This window comes from Cavia porcellus, unplaced genomic scaffold (assembly GCF_034190915.1).
Source record: "Cavia porcellus strain 051 isolate PalLab524CR breed Dunkin Hartley unplaced genomic scaffold, mCavPor4.1 scaffold_13, whole genome shotgun sequence".
Classification (NCBI taxonomy): domain Eukaryota; kingdom Metazoa; phylum Chordata; class Mammalia; order Rodentia; family Caviidae; genus Cavia; species Cavia porcellus.
The window spans coordinates 1,196,475-1,218,401 of NW_026947496.1; the positions used below are offsets into that span (position 1 = coordinate 1,196,475).

Consider the following 21,927-nt stretch of genomic DNA (forward strand, 5'->3'; position numbering starts at 1 on the left):
AGACAATTTCAAATCATAAAATATAAATTATAATTTTTACATCTTTACTTTCCTTTATATTTTCATCCACAAAATCTGTGACTAGATCTCCAACACAGAGTTAGAAGTTTGAGCCTCTTGACCTTACAAATCACTACTATTGATGGCCTCAATAAACTTCAGTGTAATTGAAAGATCATGGTTCCCTGTGTAGGTGAACAGTTTAGTGAATGCTTATTTTGTTATATCAAACTGGAAAATGTTAAATTATAAGCCAAGTACTTCCTGGATCAATACAGAACATGTCTCAATTATCACAGCAGGATTTCTCAAACTGCATTTTTTCCATATGGGTATCGCTAGTTATGCATAAGTTAATAGTAGCTTGATAATCAAAACAATACAGAGCCTTACTACATCTGTGGATAATGTTAGGTAAGGGTAACTGTGATGTTTTCAAGAAACAGTGACTTTTTAATAAACAGATTTAGCTGTATATTATTGTATAAAAAAATATCTTCAGACATAATTGCTAGATGAATTTTTATTATGAAGTAATTATAGTTGTTATAACTTCAGTAAAATTCAGTATGTAGAATTCTCAGGCATTAAATGTTGGATTGTGCAGAATGAGGCAGAATTTTTATTTAATATTTATCAGTTTCATGGTAATTATACTAAATGTATTTTATGTTAATGGCTTCCACATGTTTAAAAGAGATTTTATCCACTGTTGAGCTTTATATATCATTTAGAATTAATCAGATGGGGATACAGCTCAGTGGCACCGCCCTTGCCTGGCAAGCTTGAGGTCATGAGTTTGATACCAAGTACCAAAATTAAATAAATAAATAAAAGTAATCAGAATTATAAAATACTATAATGATTTTGAAATTAAATATTTTTAGTTTTTAGACATTTCATCGATATACAATCTATTTTAAAAGGAAAATTGAATAATTTTAGTAAGTTCCCATGATTCTTCAATCACTATCAAAATCTAACTTTATTACAAATATAACCTACCAGTAAGAAAAGATAAATGCACACTAACAGGGACATCTTTTTCCTCATGGAATTCCTTCAACAAGCTCCAACATACAACCCTGGAAAAATAATAGCATACTTTTTTGTCTGGTTAAGTCTGTCTGTTGTATATTTCATTTAATGGAAACATACAAAAGATCCCCTATCATAATTGATTTGTTACGCTTAACATGATGTTTACAAGGTACATTCATGTGATAGAACCTATTAGAACTTCATTCTTTTTTAGTGATGACAATATTGCATCATATTCCTATATAATATATTAAAAATTAATTCAACAATTGGTGAACAGTTGTGTTGCTTGAAGATTTTGCATTAAAAGGAAAATAAACAGCTCCACAGTGATAGCAGAAGACTTTCATGGCCTATTTCACTCTTATTGAAAAACCTCAGTGGAATTTACAATAAGAAAATGAATTAAACATCACCACGGAGCAATAAAACCTGACATGGAAATGAATTTTTGCCTCCAAGTTTTGTTGGCATTTCTGTCTACTTAATTAGATGTGGAATTGCTGGTGCCTCTTGGTTTGAGACTTTGGGTCCTGCAGACTAATGGCAATAGCAGCTACAACCCCTCATGGTCTCATGAGGTCTCAGCAGCTGTGTACGAAGCTTCCAATTTTCCCTTATGTCAAATTTTCACATTTTTGTCATAAAGGTAGACACATAAATCAAAAACTTTGTTTCCCTATTAATTTTTGTAGCACTACTGTATTATAATTTTATACCAACCAAATTTCTTGATAAATACAAATCACAACTTATTCATAATGAATATGTAATACATTGTGTCATACTTTTTATGGAAGATGTGAAATGTTGGTAGAAAAATAAAAACACATGTAAGTAGTTACACTGATTTTTTTTATCTACAATGCTGCAGTAAATGTAAACATACATAAATTTTGATCTGAACTGCTGACTTCTTTCCTGAGTATGTAATATTGTACATATAATGAGATTTTTATTTCCTGTGACTCTAACAAATCACATATGTATTTCTTTAAATATAGATTGATGTTTAATATAACTGTCTTTTTGCTTCAGATATCAATTTTCTTATGCATATGACAAATGAAAAAAATTAAATAAATTTTGGTGTGTGAGAACTAATTGATATTGTTGGTAAAATTTTATAATTTTGAGAGTAGCAAAATGCTCTGAAAGGAAGATAGATAAGACAGGCACACCAAAGTATAATTTAAATTTTTTTCTGTTGGTTTGATATTTTACTGAACACTTTACTTTTTCATTAAACGTTTTTGTTTAACTTTCAGGAGTAGAAACCCATATTTGATGGTATTATAATGATACTCTCTGGTGAAGTCTAAGTCCTCACTAAAGAAAAATGTAAATGTTTAAAATGAAGCACATAGTATAAACATAATACTTCACATGAAGTACTTTTAGCTGACCTTCCTATTCAAATAATCATACATTCTATTCCATCATAAATACTTGCATTGTACTTCATTATAGCATTATACGTTAATAGATACAAGTATTTTTAAAACATTATTTTTTCTGACTTAGGGATGTTGTTTAGTGGTAAAACACGTACCTTGCATGAAAATAGCTTTTGATTTAATCCTCATTATCACCTTAAAAATTTATTATTGTCAAAAATGATGTCATAGTTTTATTGCACTTTAACCTACTGTAATATGTTTTCATTGATGTACATTTTTGTGCATAATAATTTTAAAATTACATAAATATTAACACTTTAACTAAATATTCTTACATTTATTCTGAAACTTACAAAGTGGATAATAATTTTGGTAAGCAAATGCTTCCCTACACAAATATTGTATGTAGATAACAAGAAACCCAAGCAGAAAGACCAAGGAGGATAACTATTTTTCAGATCATTTTCAGGCACATAACACCTGCCATCTCCCAAGCACATCAGACATAGACTTTAGAGATGAAATAAGTGCACTTCACAGATACCTAGACTCTGGTAGTTGGTTAAAAGTGTGCCGCTCTTCTTCCTTTTCTGACCACCTGATATGGCAGACAGTTTGTTTCAGTCCATAATCAGCTGGTTCCAAGGGAGGTGGCCTGACTGAGGGGCAACAGTTCAAGGCTGCAGAAGACAACAAAGCAACAACAGCAAAAAAGGGAGAACAAACCTCTTTTCCTCTCTTATATTGTATGCAAGCTCTCCACCTTCTGCTGGTCTAACACTCACACCCTCTGCCCCTCTCTTGCACAGTCTCAGAACTTTTCCCAAGTGAGGACCCTGACCACCTGCTGAGTCCCTTAAACTTCTAAACTTTTCAAATTGACACAGACAATATCCTAGAGCCCTAAGGGCATGTCCTCTACACTGTAGGATGTAGAAGTGCTGAGTTATCCATATAAGCTGCTAAATTTCTCTAGTCGACACACTGCAAGGTTTTAGGGAGCAAGAGAGACCCACGGAACATTTGCTGTTAGTGAATTTTGCTGGATTGACATACCTGGTTCAAATTATTGTAAGTATTGGCTCCTACTGGCTTCTCCTCATTCTTTTTTCAGTTGGTGGTGACATTTTAATCACATGGTAGAATGGAAGTCATAGACAAAGCATTCGTGTGCCCTTTTTTTCCACTATTGCCTTCTGGGAGATGTGTGGATAATGTCTGGTAGATGAAATCTTCATTTCCTCCTCTAAATACATCCTGAAATCCAAGGAGGGAAAAAGCAAATAGTTTTAAAAAATTCATTCATTAATGTTTATCCTTACATTCTCTCTAACTTTGTCTCCATCTAGGAATACCAGGTTGAATCAATAATCAAAATTGCTACACATATTTTTTTGTGAGTGTATCATGTACTTTTCTCATAGTACAGGCAATAAGGGTGTAAAAAGTAAAATTATGGAAAAATATATTTAATTATACAGAATTCAAGGAAGTCAAGGCATAAAAATGGCATTCAAGAAGGAAAGTTACATACATATCCTATTTAGAAAAGAGGTAAGTTGTAATACTCATAGATGGAAACCAAGTTGTCATTGAATGGGCTCAGACATGCTAAGGGAAGATAAAAGGATTTTCTTTTCTGAAGGATAAATAACTGTGAGATAGGTCACTTTTTCACCAAATAAATATTTAAGCTATAAACAAAGACAATGTCCTTTGTGAGCACAGCAGAGTATCTATCAAATAGTTGGAAATTGTCTGAATTTTATGAAATTTAGCTAAAATTTCAGACTAATTGTGAAGTACTCTGGGGATAACCAATGACACCAGAACATATTCTTTACTACCTATTAAACTACAACACTACGAAGAATTAATGTACTTTTTCTGTATTTTTATAACAAATAATTAAAGCAAGTAGAGAAAAATAGAGGCAAACATAAAGACAACATAGTGCAGAGACATGGAAACATACAAGGTTTAATTTGAAATGTGACTTAGGAGGGAAATGATTGTAGCCATTTGACTGGACAGAACTAACAATACTTGATGATATTAGTGGTGTGTTTAGCTACTAAAATATATTTTGAAATTACTGTATTATATTCTTTTGCTGTTCTTACAATTCTCTTGTTTGTAGGGAACATCTATACTTGTGTGAGCTGTTCAGTGAGAATCTGTAACCCAAAGGACAGGCGGAGAGGTCAGCTAAGAAACAGCAGAAAACAGAAGACAAGACTGCAGTGATAGACAAAGGTGGATATCAAGCCAAATGCAACAGCACTGCATGCTGTCGGGCAACAGCAAAGGATCCCTGTGCATGCAAAAAGAAAGTTGCACAATATGAAGGAAGCAGTAAAAATGAAATGAAGTAGAAGAGACATGCAGAAAGAAAAATGCTCTCGGATATGTCACAATCATCTTGATTCTTTACCTGGAAAACCTGTATTTTTTCCTTTGTAATTATCTAATATACTTTGTGTCAAAGAACAAGGACCTGAGTTCCACTTAAAGAAGATGAAGAAGTTAACAGATACCGTTCTCGGGTTTTATCATGAAATTAGAAATGAAAATTTTCAGTTTCTAGTAGTCATGAACAGAGAGCCTCAGGTAAGCCCGAGAGTGCAGGCAGACAGTCAGGATGCTCCTGCGCAGGCTCCTCAGGTGCAGCTGTGCTGGTGGGAAAAATCATGCTGTTTAGCCTAACGAGGCAAAACAGAATAAAGGCCAAGGTAATTCAGTAGAGAGGGTCTTAAATGCACAGCTGTATCAGCTGCTGCCTCCTTCCCACCTGGTCTTCATTTTTTCTCTGTGTAATCTGTTTGCTTCCCTACTGGGCCTGCTAACATTATCTGATTCCAGGCCAAACTGATAATATTTGTTATGAGGCCTGCCAAAATTAATAAAATTTGAGTTCATCATCTTGGTGTTCCCTGAACTAAAGTTAACTACCTGTGTCAAATCCTAAAGTCCACTTGTTACACCAGCATCAGGCTAAGATGTAAATCTTCATTTGAACTAAGGAACAGCTGCACTCCTCTTGAAACTCTACATGCACAGAGAGATGTTTGTTTGTAAGTGGATACAATAGACAGAGTGCCTATTGGTGTTTTAAAAGCCAAAACCTGGAGTACTTTTCTGTTGACTTCACATATGGAGAAAATTATGGTGTAAAATGTAGACAAGAATAAAATAATACCAAGATGAGTAAGTCCATTAAAAATGTAGATGAGCAAATGACTTTAGCGTTATTAATGCTGGTTGGGAATTTGACTGGCCAAATGAGCATGTTTATACTTGGGACCAATTAAAAGGCTTACCATTTTAATCACTGGCAGAACTGGACATTCAGTGTTTTCCTGGATGACAAGAATTTTCTTTTGTTGTTTTTTCAGTTTGGCTTTGTTTTGGTCTAGCAACTGCACCAGAGTGTCCTCAGTGTAGAGAAGATAACAATACACTACCACAGTGTTAGTAACAATATCTTGTTACTAACATTTAGTAACAGTATCTGAGAGTCTCTCTACAGCTTGAGGGCAAAACATTGCTGCCATTCCTACCCTGAGGAAAATCTACAGTAACAGAATGTTTCCAGAAGTAGAAAAATCCTACCAGTCGGGAACCTCCACGTGGACCCGGCCTCTCAGCTTTTCCTGACTCCCCACCAGGGCAGCTGCTGTGTAGGCTCCGCTGTAACGTACCAACGGCACAGGTGGTGCAGTGCGTTGGGGCTGGACTCATGGAGAATGTTCTGGAGCTTCCCAAGAAGACCCCTCCAACATTACTAGGCAAAAAGGTGGATCAGGAATACCCTCCTAAGCCCCGGGAACAGTTCCTCCTGAAATAATTAAAGAGACACACATCTTTCAGCTCTGACTTTTTTTTAATCAGCCTGAAAAGACCAGCTTTCAGATTCCCAAAGAAATTGCAAACACATCTTTAAAAAAAAATGTAAGTTCTGATTCCACGTAGAGTGACTGAATTGTTGAGTTACTCAGAATTTAAAGCCTTTGTTTAATTACTTGATTCATAGAAATTCCCTTGATTCACTAATATACAATTTAGTCCCCAAAGGCACTCTGATTTTCTATATTTCCCTCTTAAATTTCAATTGGTTTTTTTTCTATCACAGTGTTATACATTCTCTTATACTACCCTCTACTTTTTCTTTTTTTTTTCAGTATGGGGATCAAACTCAAAGACCCTCTACTTTGGTAAGTCTTTTAAAATATTTGGAATTTCTTACTTGTGGTTATTTGAAAAAGGTATAACTGTGAAAACACTTACTACTTTTCACAAGCCTAAAAAGTAATATACAGAAAAAATACATGATCAATTATGATATTTAAGCTTAATTCATAAGGAAATCCCCATCACATTTGGAGGAAAAAACTAATCATCACACCAAGAAAATCCTGTCTTCTACTGTTTCGACCAGCTTTTGTTTCATAAAACATGAATTAAGCCTTTTCAATGACTCATTGCAGAGTCTGACATAGTGAGGTCATCTAATGAATGCAGGGTAACAACCATCTTTGAGTGTAGGTTGTCAGCTGAAAGATGCCATTTGCTGTTTCTGTTTTGGTCCTTTGAGCATGATTTCGCTTCATGTGTGGCCCTACCATGGGCTCCAGTCTTCAGCCTTATGTGTGTATTGCTTCTCATTTCATCCTCAGATTTCCTAAGGATTTCATAGCCAAGCCTCGCTCTTCATTTCTCCTGCTCCCCTGGAGCAGCAGCAGATTTGTGGAACGTTCTCAGGCTCTTTCTGTGCAAGATTTTCTTGTCTTGTTTTGCACTTTTTTTTTTTGGTGGTCAATAACCCCACTCTTTTTCATACCTCAGATTTTGAAGACTTTTGTGACAGTTATTGTTTCCTTGCATGGCTTAAAAAGTAGTCATTTAATAAAACTTTCAAATCTTTCTTGGGTCCTTATTGCTTTCCCAGTCCATTAGGTTTTTGAGTAGAAGCCAGAACAAAATGCAGGGAAGAAGATGTAGATATGCAAAATGGTTTTCATAAAAGCGCCTTATGTCACATTTATAACTTCAATACACAGCTGATTCACCATCCGACAGCATAATCATTAAAGAATAAGAAGGACAGCAGGGACTACTTGGATGAAAGTACAATGAAAACCTGTTTAATTTTCTTATCTGTAAGTGTGAAAAATGTTTAGTAAGCTGGAATGTCACAAGAGGAAGCCCAGAGAACACAGGGATAACAAACACCAAGAGGACTACGGAAGAGGAAGTTTTATTATTTTCAACACAAGTCTCTCACAGACATTTTCTAGATTTATGGGTAAGAATTCCACTGGTTTTCCTGTGATAATGGATATTTCACATATATAATTTATATACTGATTTTGTTTCTTACAGCTTATCACTGGATTGTAAACATGTTTTGGATTTTTATTGCTATTTTATTTGGATAATCATCTCATTTGCAAAGAGTGACATCTTTTCTCATTTTCTATTTATTGATATATTTTACATTAAAATAGTACCATGTACAACTGTCAAGTAGTTTTACATAATCAATTTTCTGCTTTTTAATTCTAGTTCATTTATTTTTTGCTGATTATTCGCTTAATTATTTGATCATTTTATTGAGACACAATTGATACTATAACTAACACGCATTCACATATACAGGTTGGAGTTTGACATGTTTACCCTATTTTTTTTTTTTTCATTTACTTATTGGCCTCACTAGGTCTTTAACTCTGATTTTGAATATGAATATTAAAACATCATTGTAATAGGTGTTTGAAAAAATAATTCCAACTTATAATTCTTTTTAATCTTTTCCTCTTTGTCCCACATGTATGACAAATTTGCCATTAACCATCTTTAGTCTTTTAATCGGTAAATAATTTATTTCTCATTGTTGGACTAGCCTTGCTTCACTCACATCATGATGATACTCTCTTATAAATCCTAAATTTTGTAAAGCAGTATTTGTTTATTTCTGTCTATATCAATGGGAGATATTTGTACAATATTTTATTTCCTTAAAATATTTTTGCTTTGCTTTTAGTTTAAGGCTTTCCTAAGGAGGAAAAGGATCCATGATAATGTCATCACAGTTTAGTACCTTTCCTTTTCTTGCTTTCTTCTGGTTAATAACCTGAATAGTGCTTTCTCAGGTCTCCAGGTAGACTTTTATGGCTGCTTGATGAGGTTTGTGAACATGAGCTCTGATATGTCACCTGTGGGGCCTTGTTCTCTTTTTGATTCTTGACCACTTCTCTCATAGGTTCGTCCAATATCTCCTCAGACTTCAGGAGAGTTATTTTTCCTAAAACTCAAGGATTTAAAATATTGTATGTTTTGTTTTGTTTATTTTGTGGTATTGGACATTGATCTCAAGAATCACTGAACTATATCCCCAGCCAAATTTCAAATTTAATTTTTAGAAAAGCTCTTACTAAGTGGCCTGGGATGGTGATCCTCCTGACTCTTTACCCTCTCAAAAGCCGAAATTAGAGGCCTGTAGCACCAAAGCTGGCTAAGACTAAGGTCACATAAATAAAACAATAGCCATGAATTTTCAGGTGATATTTGTCTTGCTTGGTTATCGTAAAAGTTCTCTCATTGCTGACTTTGCAAAAGTATCTTTTAAATTACTTTGATCATATTCCAGGCTTTCGCACACATTTCATTCCTGGAGATGGTTAGAATATGGTGTTTCTAAAATAGAAGGACTTATCTTTCCTCCTCTGCTTTGCAACTAAGACTAGGTAAGTGGACAGATATCTCCCCCCTCCAACAACTTGTGTCAAGTGTTCCTCCAAATCTGTACTGTTACATGTTTTATAGATACCCTGTTGCCTTCTCCAGTGTTCATGGCTATCTTGAAACCTACATGTGGCAGAGTACAAAATTAATTATATCTAGTTTTATAAGCAGCATTAGGGAGCCAAAAGTAAATATACTATTTTCTGAGCGGTAAAAACTTCTCGTTTTAAAATTTATGACCTGAAATTTGTTCTACGAATATACCAAATTATAGATAACACAGGATGAAGAGGCCTCTTCATATCTTTTAAGTTATCAATCACAATTTATGAATCCAATTACATACATGAGTTTTAATAATTTTACATTGCCTAGACAGGTATCAAAATCATTCCAATACTGTGATTGTAAAATGGACCAATTTTTAAAACTATGACAGTTTACCTTTGAAAAACTTGAATAAATATTTTGAAAATCAATTGAACTATACTTATAATGAACAGTCCATTTTGGGTTATTTTGGAATGGGTAAATTTTAAATTACTATAAAAATTTTTGCGTCATAATTCTGTTTTATATGCTTCCTGTCTGACTTTTGCAAATGAAATAAAATACAAAGTAATTTAGTTAGGTTTGCCTCAATTATTGAAAATTTTGAAATTCTTTAAAGTATGAAAGCTATTTTTAAAGCCACAATTTTTACTCAAATATTATTTACATGATGAAAAACATTAGTGTATTTAAAAGGAAAATGTACTCTTAAATCACTACATGTGAGTAGTAAAGATTCAAGAATAAATACTATAAAGATCAGAGGAAGACCTCACAAAATTGCAAATAAATCTGCTTTGTACATATTCTTTTCAGATGCACATAGAAATGCTTACTGAGTTTTAAAGGAATATTTCTATTATTTGTGATCAGATAATGTTATAAATTATTTCTTATTGCATAAACTTATTTGTAATACTAGAAAAATGAACATTTAATATATCACCAGCTTATTGGTGATTTTATTGAATCATAAAATCCTGGGCCTCTGACAGCCCAGTTCCTGGGATTGAGAGAGGGTCACTAGGGTTGGGGCAGGCAGGCCGAGACCAGAGGAGCTGTAGAGTGTGCAGGAGGCCGGGCAGCTCCTTGACAGGCAGTGGGAACAATGACCCCAAACTCTGGGGCTCAGACTAGTGCATGCCTGGCACCGCCTGGGCACGCGGGGCTGCGGGACCGATTCTTCTAACAGCAACCTGAAAATGGTCAAAGTGAGGACAGGGCAGCGCTGAGGGGTCCTGGCTCCTCACGGGAGCCCCAAACCCTGCTCTGCTCCAGAAATGCCAGTCCTGGGTGACTTTTTCTTGCTGGTTAAAAACGTGCCTGCGCCTCCAGAGTCAAGGGGTGCCCTTCTCGTAGTTCTGAGTGAGTAGGGAGCCAAGGCCGGCTTTGGTGAGGGGGGCCCTCTTCCCCATACCCCTCGGCCTTGCCAGTAGTTGCCCTCACGCTATAGTAACATTTTTACAATGAATATTTTGTGCTTACTTTTCAACAACATTGCAAAATATAAGTACTTGTTATTCAGTGATAAAGTTAACAGTAATTACATCAAAACATGTTTTAAAGATAAATAAATTTTCTTAATTTATTTTAACCTGTTTATTTTCCCATTTGCTGCTAGGCTACTCACTAGCAGTGGCTGTGGCTCTGTCACTTGCAGATTACAACAGAGGAATAGAATTCAAAGGGTTGCTGCTAAGTTTGCTCTTTTCACAGAGACAAAGTTTGCAAGACTCCAAGATAAACAGTATTTTGGGGTGGACCTACTTTTTGTAGTTTCAAGCTTTGAAATCTACCACATGAAAATGTCAAATACTGATCATCATACAGCTCTCTGTTAAATAATGATTAGTGAAAAATTCTATTCATAAGTAAGCCCAAGAGAAGTTTTTTTTTTGCATTTTAATTTCACATTGAAAACCAATCAGATTTGCCACAGTCTCAAAGAGATTAATATTTATGTAAAATTAAATGAGTCCTGGTAGCTAAATGTACTTTTTGTCTAAATTGAAAATTTAAAAATTGATTTACAAATGCAACATTGCCCATGAAATTTAGTTATATTCAGTTAACTACATTTTAAGTAATACTACTAAAGACATTCCAAAATTATATTTATTTTTATCCTACTTTGTATACGCATATAGTACATATACTATTTATATGTCTTGTGCAGAATTATTACAAGTACATAACACACTTTAATTCCTTTTACAGTACTCCTTCCCTTCCACCTGGGGATCCCCTTCTCCACTGAGAAAGATCTATCCTCCTAATTCTTATTACCTATCATTTATTTTGCTTTATACATTTTTCCTAACTCATATAAGAAAAGCCATGTGGTATTCAACTTGTGCACTTGTTTAATGTCATTTAACATTTTGTTCTCAGAATGCAATCGTTTTCCTAAAAACTCAAATTTATCTTTCTTTGTGGCTAAATAGTAAAATGCTTATATTCAAAGTACTCAATAGTACTTCAGATGTTTGCATAATTTAAATTCTATTATTTAAAAGTAAAATGTGAATAATTCAAAATTTCTAAGTGGTTTAAAAATATGAAATTTTATATCACCATGGTAACATATTATTAAATGTACTTAATAGATATTATAACACCTAGTATATTGTCTCAATACAATATGAAGTATAATAGTAATTGTGGGATTTGCTTTAAGAACTGTTATTAGTCAAGGCTAAAAAATAAAGGAAATCATTGCTTTAGTTACTAGCCCATACATTCACATCTAGGAAACATTTATTTGATAACTTTTATTTAAGTTGTATATTTTATTGTTTTCAAAAATCTATCACTCTTTAATAAATAGGCAAATTGACAGTTTTTTTTCTCAGATTGGCTTCCACGTCTCCTTAAATATGTTTCATTTTAAGTAACAGAATAGCATGAAAGTAAGAAAAACATGTTTCTAACAAAAACTCAATATGGTAAGAATAGTAAATAAATGTGAACCAGTTTCTAAGAGTATCTCATGGAGGTATTAACTGGAATGCATAAATCTCTCCACCATAGTTCAGAAATGAGGGGCGGTGAAATAAATGTATTAGTCAATTAAGGTATGATTGTCAGTTTGTGAAAAGAAAAGGTTTAATTTTGCCGACAGTTTTAGAGATTGCAGTCTAGATGAGAAAGACTTAATAGTTTCAGTCCTCTGATGAGGACAGGGCAGCACAAGACTGCATGAAGTTTGTGGTGAAGTAACCCTGCTCGCATCGTGAGCACAGAGAGACAGCCTGAGTCATAATTCCTCAGAGCATGTGTTCATGATGACTGCACAGCACTCACCAAGCCCCAACTCTTGTTTCTACAGCCTCCCAGTCTCAGGAATCACCTTTAACATGTGGACTTTCAGGGAACATTCCAGATTTGAACAACTAAATACTGAAATTGAATTAGAGGACCTAGTCTAAGAATATTCATTAGCTTTTATGTGAATTTGGGTATGTCACTTATTTCTCACTCGCCATTTACTCATATTAAAATACATATAATGATTCTGCATTTGTTTCTGCATTATATAATTGTTTTGTGAATTCAAGTATGAAAAAAGTTTTATAACTTGAAAACTAAAACTCTTATCAAGAGGCTTCCAAATATTAAACATATTTTTGTAGATGTCTTTATGACACTTGCACGGTCTAGGTTGTTAAGAATAAAAATAAATATACATTATATATGATATAGATGAATATATATATATATATGTATATATATATACATATATATATTCTTACTGAAAATGTTCAGTTTACTGATTGTTAGTGTTTAATGTATTTAGAGCATACAATATATTAGGTAGATAGATATCTGAATTTTATGATTGTTTGAGAATCACATTTGTCGCTTTTCTGTTCGGGGGCAAAAATTTCTCACATTTACAATCTAAATTCACAGAGCTTCATTTTGGCCCATACTTTCAGAGATTTCAGTCCCCCTGGTGGAAAAGCATCACAGAGGAAAGCTGCTACACTCATGGCATTTGGAAAGCAGAGCAGATTACAAAGAGCCAAAGAAAAAAGTTTCAGTGACTAATATAGTCCGCAAGGTTATGCTCTCTTGACCCATTTTCTTAAACTATACCCCAAGTCCTAAAAGCCCATTCAAATACAAACTCAGTTTTAATGAAGTTATTGCCCTCACAATCTAACACCTCCCCCGGGGTCTCTCAGTCCAGTCAAGACTACAGTGAAGCTCAACTGATTGAAGACTATCACTTTATCAATTTGACACTTAATTACACATCTTTAAACTATGATTAATCTCTCAATAACCTTATATCTTTCAAATACATTTGATCTTCAAATACACCATGACCTCATTCTTCTGCTGGTTCTGCTCCTTGCTCATAACTTTTTGGACCATGTTCCATTTTCCTGGCATCTCCAAGTTTCTGTGGTATCCACTGCAGCTTCACTCCACTCCCAGGGACTCAGCAGCCTCTCAGGATCTCGTAGCAGGCAGGGATGCTGGTCTTATAGTATTTTTGCTCCACCAGACCAATTAATGCATCATCCTTGAACTCCACCTTACATAATTTTAGCGTGTGGATAAACTGTAGAAAAATGATTTGTAAGAATATAGCATTTTGGTCTCTTGTCCAATTGTCAAAAGAATTCTCTTTTTCCATCAGAAGTCTAAAGCTTCTTGAGTACAATTTTTATTCTAAATTCTGTTTAACATTCAGAGCTTCTGAGCTACTGTGATAATCATCTATCAGTCTCTGTTTATAGCTTTCTAGGAGTCTGAAGCCCACATCACCAAATCACACATTCCTCCTGAGAAATAGTTACAAAGGCTTCTGAGCCCCATGGTCATGTGTAGTTACAGTAATGACCCCACTTCTCTATTGGAAATTTTCTGAACTGTTCACTTTTCTGTTGTTGGACAAAACTTCCAAACCTCATAATTTAAAAGAAAAGCTTATTTTGGTTCACATTTTCAGAGTTTTCAAATCATGATTGGTTAACTTTAAGGCTCAAATATCATGGCAGTAGAGCATTCACAGGAAGACAGCTCAAAATATCCCAGAAGGGTGGGAGAACAGGGCAAAGCCAAAGAGAGTTGATGGACAGATGCAGTCCCCGAGGTCCTGTCTCTGTGGCCTGCTTCCTCCAGCCGGACCCACACCCTAAAGCCCACTTCGTTGTAAACTCAATGATAAACTCACCCATTGATGAGGTTGATATCCTCACAATCCAATCACTTCTTTCAAAGTCTCTTCATCTTTACAAGTTGGTAATGCAGATGAACAGACACAATTTTAAAAGAATAAATACATATATATAATTTAATATAATATTGTGTATATATCACCCAGTAAAATCTTTGAAAAATTAACAGTTAAATATTAGTCCCAATAGGATAGTACTTGTTAGTGGTTCTGGCAGTATGTTAAGATTAAAATTCAGTAATTTTCTTTATATCACAGAAACAACTGACTTTTCATTGTTTATCTTTTTGTTTGTTTGTTTTTGTACCAGGGATTGAACTCACCACCTTGCACTTGCCAAGCAGGTGCTTGTGCTGCTGAGCTAAATCCCAGCTCATTGTTTATCTTTTAATCAACAACATGAGTGCTAATTAAACTAGTATTATTGAATGTGGAAGTATGGAGTTTAATTTAAAAATGTCAGCATGATTTCTTCTTGTGTATGTGTGTATATGTGTGTACCAGGCAGAGTATCAAACTTAAAACCTCGTACTTGCCAATCCCCAGTCCCAACATGATTTCATTTTATTACTTTTCTTTTTTACTAGAAAGCAAAAGTACTATGTTAAGTGACATATACAGCACTTTTGAATTTATAATCACCTCTGCTCCGTAGCATCATAATTATGTGGTAGGTATCTTGTAATTTTAACATTTGCTAGGAAAAAATAATGGTCTTATACGCACTCTTATTGTGTTTACCTGCATCATAAATTTAGATGCCTCTTTGTGCTGCTAAATAAAAATTTAAGTGTGTAATTTAAAAATATTTGCTTTATTGTCAACCACTTTTTTCTTTTAGTATGTTTGCTTTTGTAGTCAGTGTACTGTATTACCTGATATGTAGTGTACTTCTAATCGTCTAAGTTATGTGTTAGACAGAATATCCCTCTCTTCGTTATTCCCGTCCTTTGACCTGAGCTCTGTGTGTTCAAATGTGGCCAGATGCTACTGCAGTGATGACACAGGAAGACATTTTGTGGCATGATGGCATTTCCAATAGGTCTCTGCGACCCAGAGGATTAGAATTTATTGGACCTTTTCTTTTTCTTCCACAATGTTGGTTTTCCTATTACATGAATAAAGCAAACATTATGCCGAAAAAGGAAAGAAAAATAAATATCTTTAATCATTGAAAATGACAATTTTAAGGAAATATTTTTGTATAAAAAGAACTAAGGCATTAACAGATAATGGAGCAGGCTATTAATCTTGAGCTGTGTCTTTTGTAGTGCTAAAACATCAATTTCTTTTCAACGATTATTAGTTCATTTTTCTACATCCTTTAAAAGCTGAACTATGGATAAACTTCACAGAAATTTTTGAAAAAAAATATATCATGGCTTTAAAAATGAATCTGAAATCTCAGATCAGCAGTAAAGTAAAAGGAATTACATCTGAAGCAAGACCCAGATGGAGGTCACTAGCAATTTTCTTAGTTTTTTTTTTAATTAAACTACAAATACTATAAATAATCATTCATGGAACTTGAAGGAAATATGGCTTACCTAATATGGTGACCCTGAAGTGACATTCTGGATCTAAGTTGCAATTTATTGCTATAAATAGGAACTAAACAACATGCTTGCTTTGATGGGAGAAAAGTGATACTTAGTGTGTCAAATAGAGCTGACTAAAAGTAATTTAACCATAAGTGAAAGCTATTTACATACAGAATCAAGGTATTTAGCTAATAAACTGCATGTAACTATTTTTAGTAAGCATTAGTTTGTGGGAATATAGCTCAGTGGAACAATGCCTGTCTGGCAAGCATGAGGTCCTGAGTTTAATTCCTGGTACAAAATAATAATAATAATAATAAAAGTTTTATAATTTATTTTTTAATTTTAATGAGATTAGCACTTAGAGCAAAATTTACAATATGCAAATGGCCGCTGAAACACAGTCGCATTATCTTTCTTTGTAGCAGTCATGTAGTTTTTTCCTGTTGGGGCTTTGTTCCCACCTCTTGTCCATCCTTTCAGAAGACTCTGTCCCAAGTGTCAGAATAGGACTATGCGACCACAGTAGCTTCACACTATGCAAGCCAGGGACATCATCTTCATAGGCCAGTGACATGGTACAGCACAGGAAATGGTATTAACAGAAACACACTTAAAAGACTGTATGGAAAATGTACTCCGTTAAAGGCCTTTTTCATTCCACTAATTAAGGGCTAAGATTGGGTTCAGTAGTGAGAATTATATGCAGTTAATTTGGGACCTCTTGGAGGATTCTGTAGTTCATTACTATCTTATCAGGCCACGAAATTCTTTTGCTATATGAAGAAACAGTATGTTAATGGTTTCATAACAAATCCTTTAGAATATAACATCATTTGGCAACTTTTGATGTTCCAAATTCATGAACATACCATCTGACCACTAATTTTTGCACTTATTTTTAATATATGTATATATATGCATGCATATATTACATTTGATATTTTCATATATGTATAGATTTTCAAAGGCCAATGTGTTCAATAATCATCATGCATATTTATTATTTGGTGGTGAGAAGATTTAAGTTAATTCTCAGTGATTGTGAAGTATACAATATTTTTCACTATAGTCACTTACATGTTAATGTCTAGATCTCTTGGACTTACTTCCTTTGTGTAGTGAAAATTGGTATCTTTTGACTGACAACTTCTCATTCTCCCTTGACCCATATGGAAATTATCATTATATTATGGCCAACATTTTTATTAAATGTAGATGTTTGATATTTAAAGCAACTTCCTTTTTATTGATATTATTTGACTACTCACAATGCCACACAAAACATTGCTATGAAATGTGACTGAAGATATCATGACAACTTCATTTTACTATCATTCTTTACTTCACGAGTTACATTTCCTCTTGTTACTTTATTGTTTGCCTGGACATTACCATTGACTTGCTTATGCCTCTGGCTCCTCATACTATTTTCTACTTTAGAAAAATGATAAAGTAACTTTTGAAGAGAGGAATCTTGTGATACTAAAACTTTGTCTTCAGGTGCTTTAAATGGACCTCAGCATTTACAACACAAGTTACTATGTGTTGTGTTGTATAAAGTTTCTTTAATTCACCACAATTACTTCTTGAACCTACTCAATTTCCACAGTGTTTGGTTTTTGAGAAGGAATGCTTTAAATAGAAAACAATGTGCCCAGAAACACACTATCATGAAACTACAAGCATTTATAATTGGGATAACTATCCAAAAATAAAGTTGGAATCAGAAACTAGACACTGATTTATATCCGTGAAAGACAATCAAGCATTTAAAACTCTAATACACTTTCCATTTAGCTGAAGCTCTTTCCTGCTAAGCTTACTTCAAAATCAAGATTGAGAAAGTTGATGTCTGTTAAGCATTCTTCTAAGAGTGAAAAATAATACTTTCACAGGATTTAAGTCTAAAAGCTTTGTTACCCCTATGTTTTTTTGAAAAATTGATTAATAAAATTTAAAAACATGAAGGTTTCATCTACTGGCAAAGATTTTCTCTGTGCGGCCTTTTTAGTTACTACTCATGGATAATCAGATTTTAGCTGTTCACTTAGATCATTGTGTGCTTGACTGTTACGGAATTTCAGACACTGAAGCATAAATCATTTTCAGATATCATTGACTCAGCCTCCAGTGTCTTTCCTTTAACTAAAAAAAATTAACATCAAGATTCTTTTATTGCATAGGTTGTTGATGTTTCTTTTATCATGATATTGATTATAAAATATATAAAAATAAATTAGTTTGAGTGTTAACTGTATCTTTTACTTTTTCACTCTCTTAGGAAAGAAAGAAACATGTGTTTGAAACTATAGTCGAGCTGTTTTTAAGTTGTTAAAACTTGGTAGTCCCCACTTGGTTAATTATGACTTGTAGTCAATTACTTAAAGAAATATTGACATGGGACCAGAGAGTAATGAAAGTGCAGCTTTTTCACATCAAGGGTTGTTTTTCCTGAAGATTTTCTGTAGAAAATAATTGGCACCCCCTTTGTTGCCAGCCTCCAGTGAGGACAGCTGCTTGGTTAGCAGCACTCAGTATCCACGTGTAATCATAATTTGACAAAAAAGAGTTCAGAACAAGAAGTGTTACAAGTGGATTCTCTTAAAAAGGCAATACAGTACAGAGACGGGGGATAGCCAGATACTTTCAGCAGCAGGTAACTAACGCGAGACTTTTCTTCATATAGCAAAAGAATTTCGTGGCCTGATAAGATAGTAATGAACTACAGAATCCTCCAAGAGGTCCCAAATTAACTGCATATAATTCTCACTACTGAACTCAATCTTAGCCCTTAATTAGTGGAATGAAAAAGGCCTTTAACAGAGGATGTTATCAAAGGCACCTAGGAGAGGCATAAAAACATGTTTTAATTGTTCCTATGTACCCTTTGTATTGTGGAAAAAAATACTACAGTTGAGTTAAGTATTTAGCAATTCACCTTGTGGAAACATGAAATAAGTGTTTCATGAACATGCTTACAAAATAAAAAGTGTATTAACATAAATACCTAAGTAATAAAATTGTTGAATATCTAACAGTTACTCATTGTTTACCTCCTTTTTTTAACCTTAAGTGTTTTATTTAGTTTTCATCACGTTGTTCCCAGGTGAAAACAATCAGTACATAAAGTTTAGAAATGAGGACAGTGGGAACACTAGAGACTGAAGTGAAATTTGAACAGCTCTCATATTATTGATTATGCAATGAGTCTTTTTTGAGAATTTACATTATAAATATGATGTGGCATAATTTCTGTTACTTTTGTTGTCATTTGGTTTTTAACATGATTATTTGTCAAGGAATCATAAATCTGTTTAATTTGCAAATAAGTGATCATTTTATAGGAGTTGCATAGAATTAACAATTTTGAAAACAATATTTTCTGTGAATTAGGAAAACATAATGCAGGACCTAAAATTTATATTTAATACCAACAGTGTGAATCTGAATTTTCACAGACTCAAATTTTAGAATTGGTGATTAGAGAAAAGCTACTGCTAGTAGACTATGTTATCTTTAATTTGGTACTGTTATGTAGTTTACAATTTTAGGCAAAAGTGTGATTTATTTATTGTTGAGGCTAATTAAATATAAATATAGTTAACACTACTATTTTGGATAAAATTTTTTATTAACTTTGTCACTGACTTGCATGATTCCTGGTTTTTATTACATTTCCAGTGTTTAGTAAATAATTTCTCTGAGCAATAAGATTAAAGATCAAGAACCCACCACACTTGCCTGATTCCTGGAGATCTGTGCTTTATGTTACTTTGGAGCTTTACCCAAGTGAGTTAGAAGGATCATCTCCACATCTTTGCTGGTATTCTGCCAACTGTTTCACAAGAAAAGGGTGAAACAGAAGGGGGATGGCACTGAGAGGAAAGGTGTGGTCAGAGGGACAAGCTGCAGTTGCAGTATGGAAATTACTCCAGGGTTCGCATCTTTTGGTTTTATGATTGTCTGTTAGTCAGTCAGGAAATATTAAAAAGTTCTTGACATTTTAATGGATAACATTTTCTCTTATTTATCTAATGTTAGTGTATTTCATTAAAGCACCTTTTTATTGCTTTTGTCTTCTTTGCACATATGAGGAGTAATAGTTTCTTGTCATTTTCATGTTTAAAAATAAATACTTTGTGAAAAAAATGATAAAAATAAAACTATTTTTGGATACAAAATCCATTAAATAGTATATTAGTAATGTTATTTGTACCTAAGATATCCCAAGATAACTACTCTTTCAAGTCTCATGTCTGTAATGCATATTATGTTTTATGATTTTAAATGTATTTATAAGCATAAAGATTGTATTTTATGCTTGTACATTGTACATAAGTGGAAATCTGGTGTTTATTTCACTTTTTTCTTGAAATTTTCTTACATCATTGCATTTAAAAGTAATTTTCATATTACCGTAAATGATTTTAATTTACTTATTTCCTAAATTATATTCAGAATTATACACTAATATATTATTTTTTATTTAAAGAAAAAAAGCAAAACCAGTGCAAGGTAGATAACCATACTACTAATTTTTTGTTAGCTCATCAAACAATATTTGGTGCTGTCATTGTTTGATTGATCATTTTTTATGCTTTGATTTTATAACTTGAACAACTCCTTGTAAGATAACAATATATTCTTTTACGCATTTTAGTTTTCCTAGGGTATACATACTATACATACATTCTATTTTATAGAATAGATTCAAGTTTCATATCAGTCAATACTGAATTATTTCCAGAGTATTTTTCTTCCTATATCCCTCATTACTATTGTCTGAAATATTGCACACATTCAGTTTAAAATTTTGTATCTACAAACTTTCGTATTTTTCTTTGGGAGGACAGATATGAAATGTCTTTTCATATTAGAGCATAAACTTGTTATTAGGATTCAAGCATTAAAATTATTTTGGCTATTATTTCCTCTCTCAGTTACTATTTCTTCTGCTTTGTCTTTTTGAAAGACAAAATATGAATTTTAATTTACTTGTAGACTTTATTTTCAAAAGTAACTTTTGTGTCTTTCTGTAATGTTTATATATACCTACATCTCTCTTTCTCTCTCTGTCTCTGTCTCTCTATCTCTCTGTCTCTCTCTCTGTCTCTCTCTGTCTGTCTCTCTCTCTGTCTGTCTCTCTGTCTCTGTCTGTCTCTCTCTCTCTTTTTCCATTATGTACCATAACATGTTTCTAAAACTCAGCTGCTTTTCAGACACCATTCTTGAGGTTGTAAATGATTTGATTTTTATTTCACTGAAACTTAAAAATCCTGTTGCAAAAGTAGACTGAACTTCTGATGAATTCTTTTGTAGTTTAAATTCTACTGTGGATGTTTCAGTGGAGAGTAAATTCTATTTCCCATTCAGAATCAAGTGGAGGGAAAAAGAGTAAGAGGAAATCAATGAGCACATGCTCACTCTATTAATTGTGAGAAAGATACCATATCAAACTAAAAATTTTCATAGGAGAGGTGGTGAGTAATAGGGCATTGTAGTTAGAAGGCAGAGTCCTGGAAACGAGAGTTAAGACCCTGTGGGTGAAAAAAAGTAGCTCGATACGTTCACTAGCTCTAGTGAAATAAGTAGCACAAAAGCTGCCCCACAGGGAAAGTTTTAACAGCTTTTCTTTTGTGTGTTTCACATCAGATTGACAAGAAAGTTTGTTTTAAATGTGTGAAGCATCATCTAGTAAATGTAAATAAATATGTAATTTTCATTTTGCAAACAGGTCAATCAAATCCTAATATATTATATGGATATTTTTCTATATCTAGATGAATTCTATCATTTAAAACATTACTATTGATAATGAAACATGGTAACATTCATGTTTAAAGTAACACTTTGATATTTAGACCTACAGTTTGATTAGAAGTGAATAATGTATAAGCCACAGATATTTTAAATGATGTTAATTTGATTATAATCAAAATCTTTGTTTATCTTTTTTGTG

At 33.4% G+C, this 21,927-nt stretch overlaps 1 protein-coding gene across 2 annotated transcripts in view; it reads left to right on the forward strand.

The window, feature by feature from the left end:
• The window catches only part of LOC106025422 (histone H1.8-like), a 112,645-nt gene that overhangs the window by 32,973 nt on the left and 57,745 nt on the right, over nucleotides 1-21,927 (forward strand). The window contains exons 2-4 of one of the 2 annotated variants that reach the window (XR_010051052.1): nucleotides 4,582-6,392; nucleotides 6,623-6,655; nucleotides 9,091-9,187. The exons of the other annotated variant lie outside the window; for it this stretch is intronic. The gene's annotated coding sequence lies outside the window, so the exon portion shown is untranslated. The remainder of the gene's footprint in view (nucleotides 1-4,581; nucleotides 6,393-6,622; nucleotides 6,656-9,090; nucleotides 9,188-21,927) is intronic. 2 annotated transcript variants of the gene reach the window in all.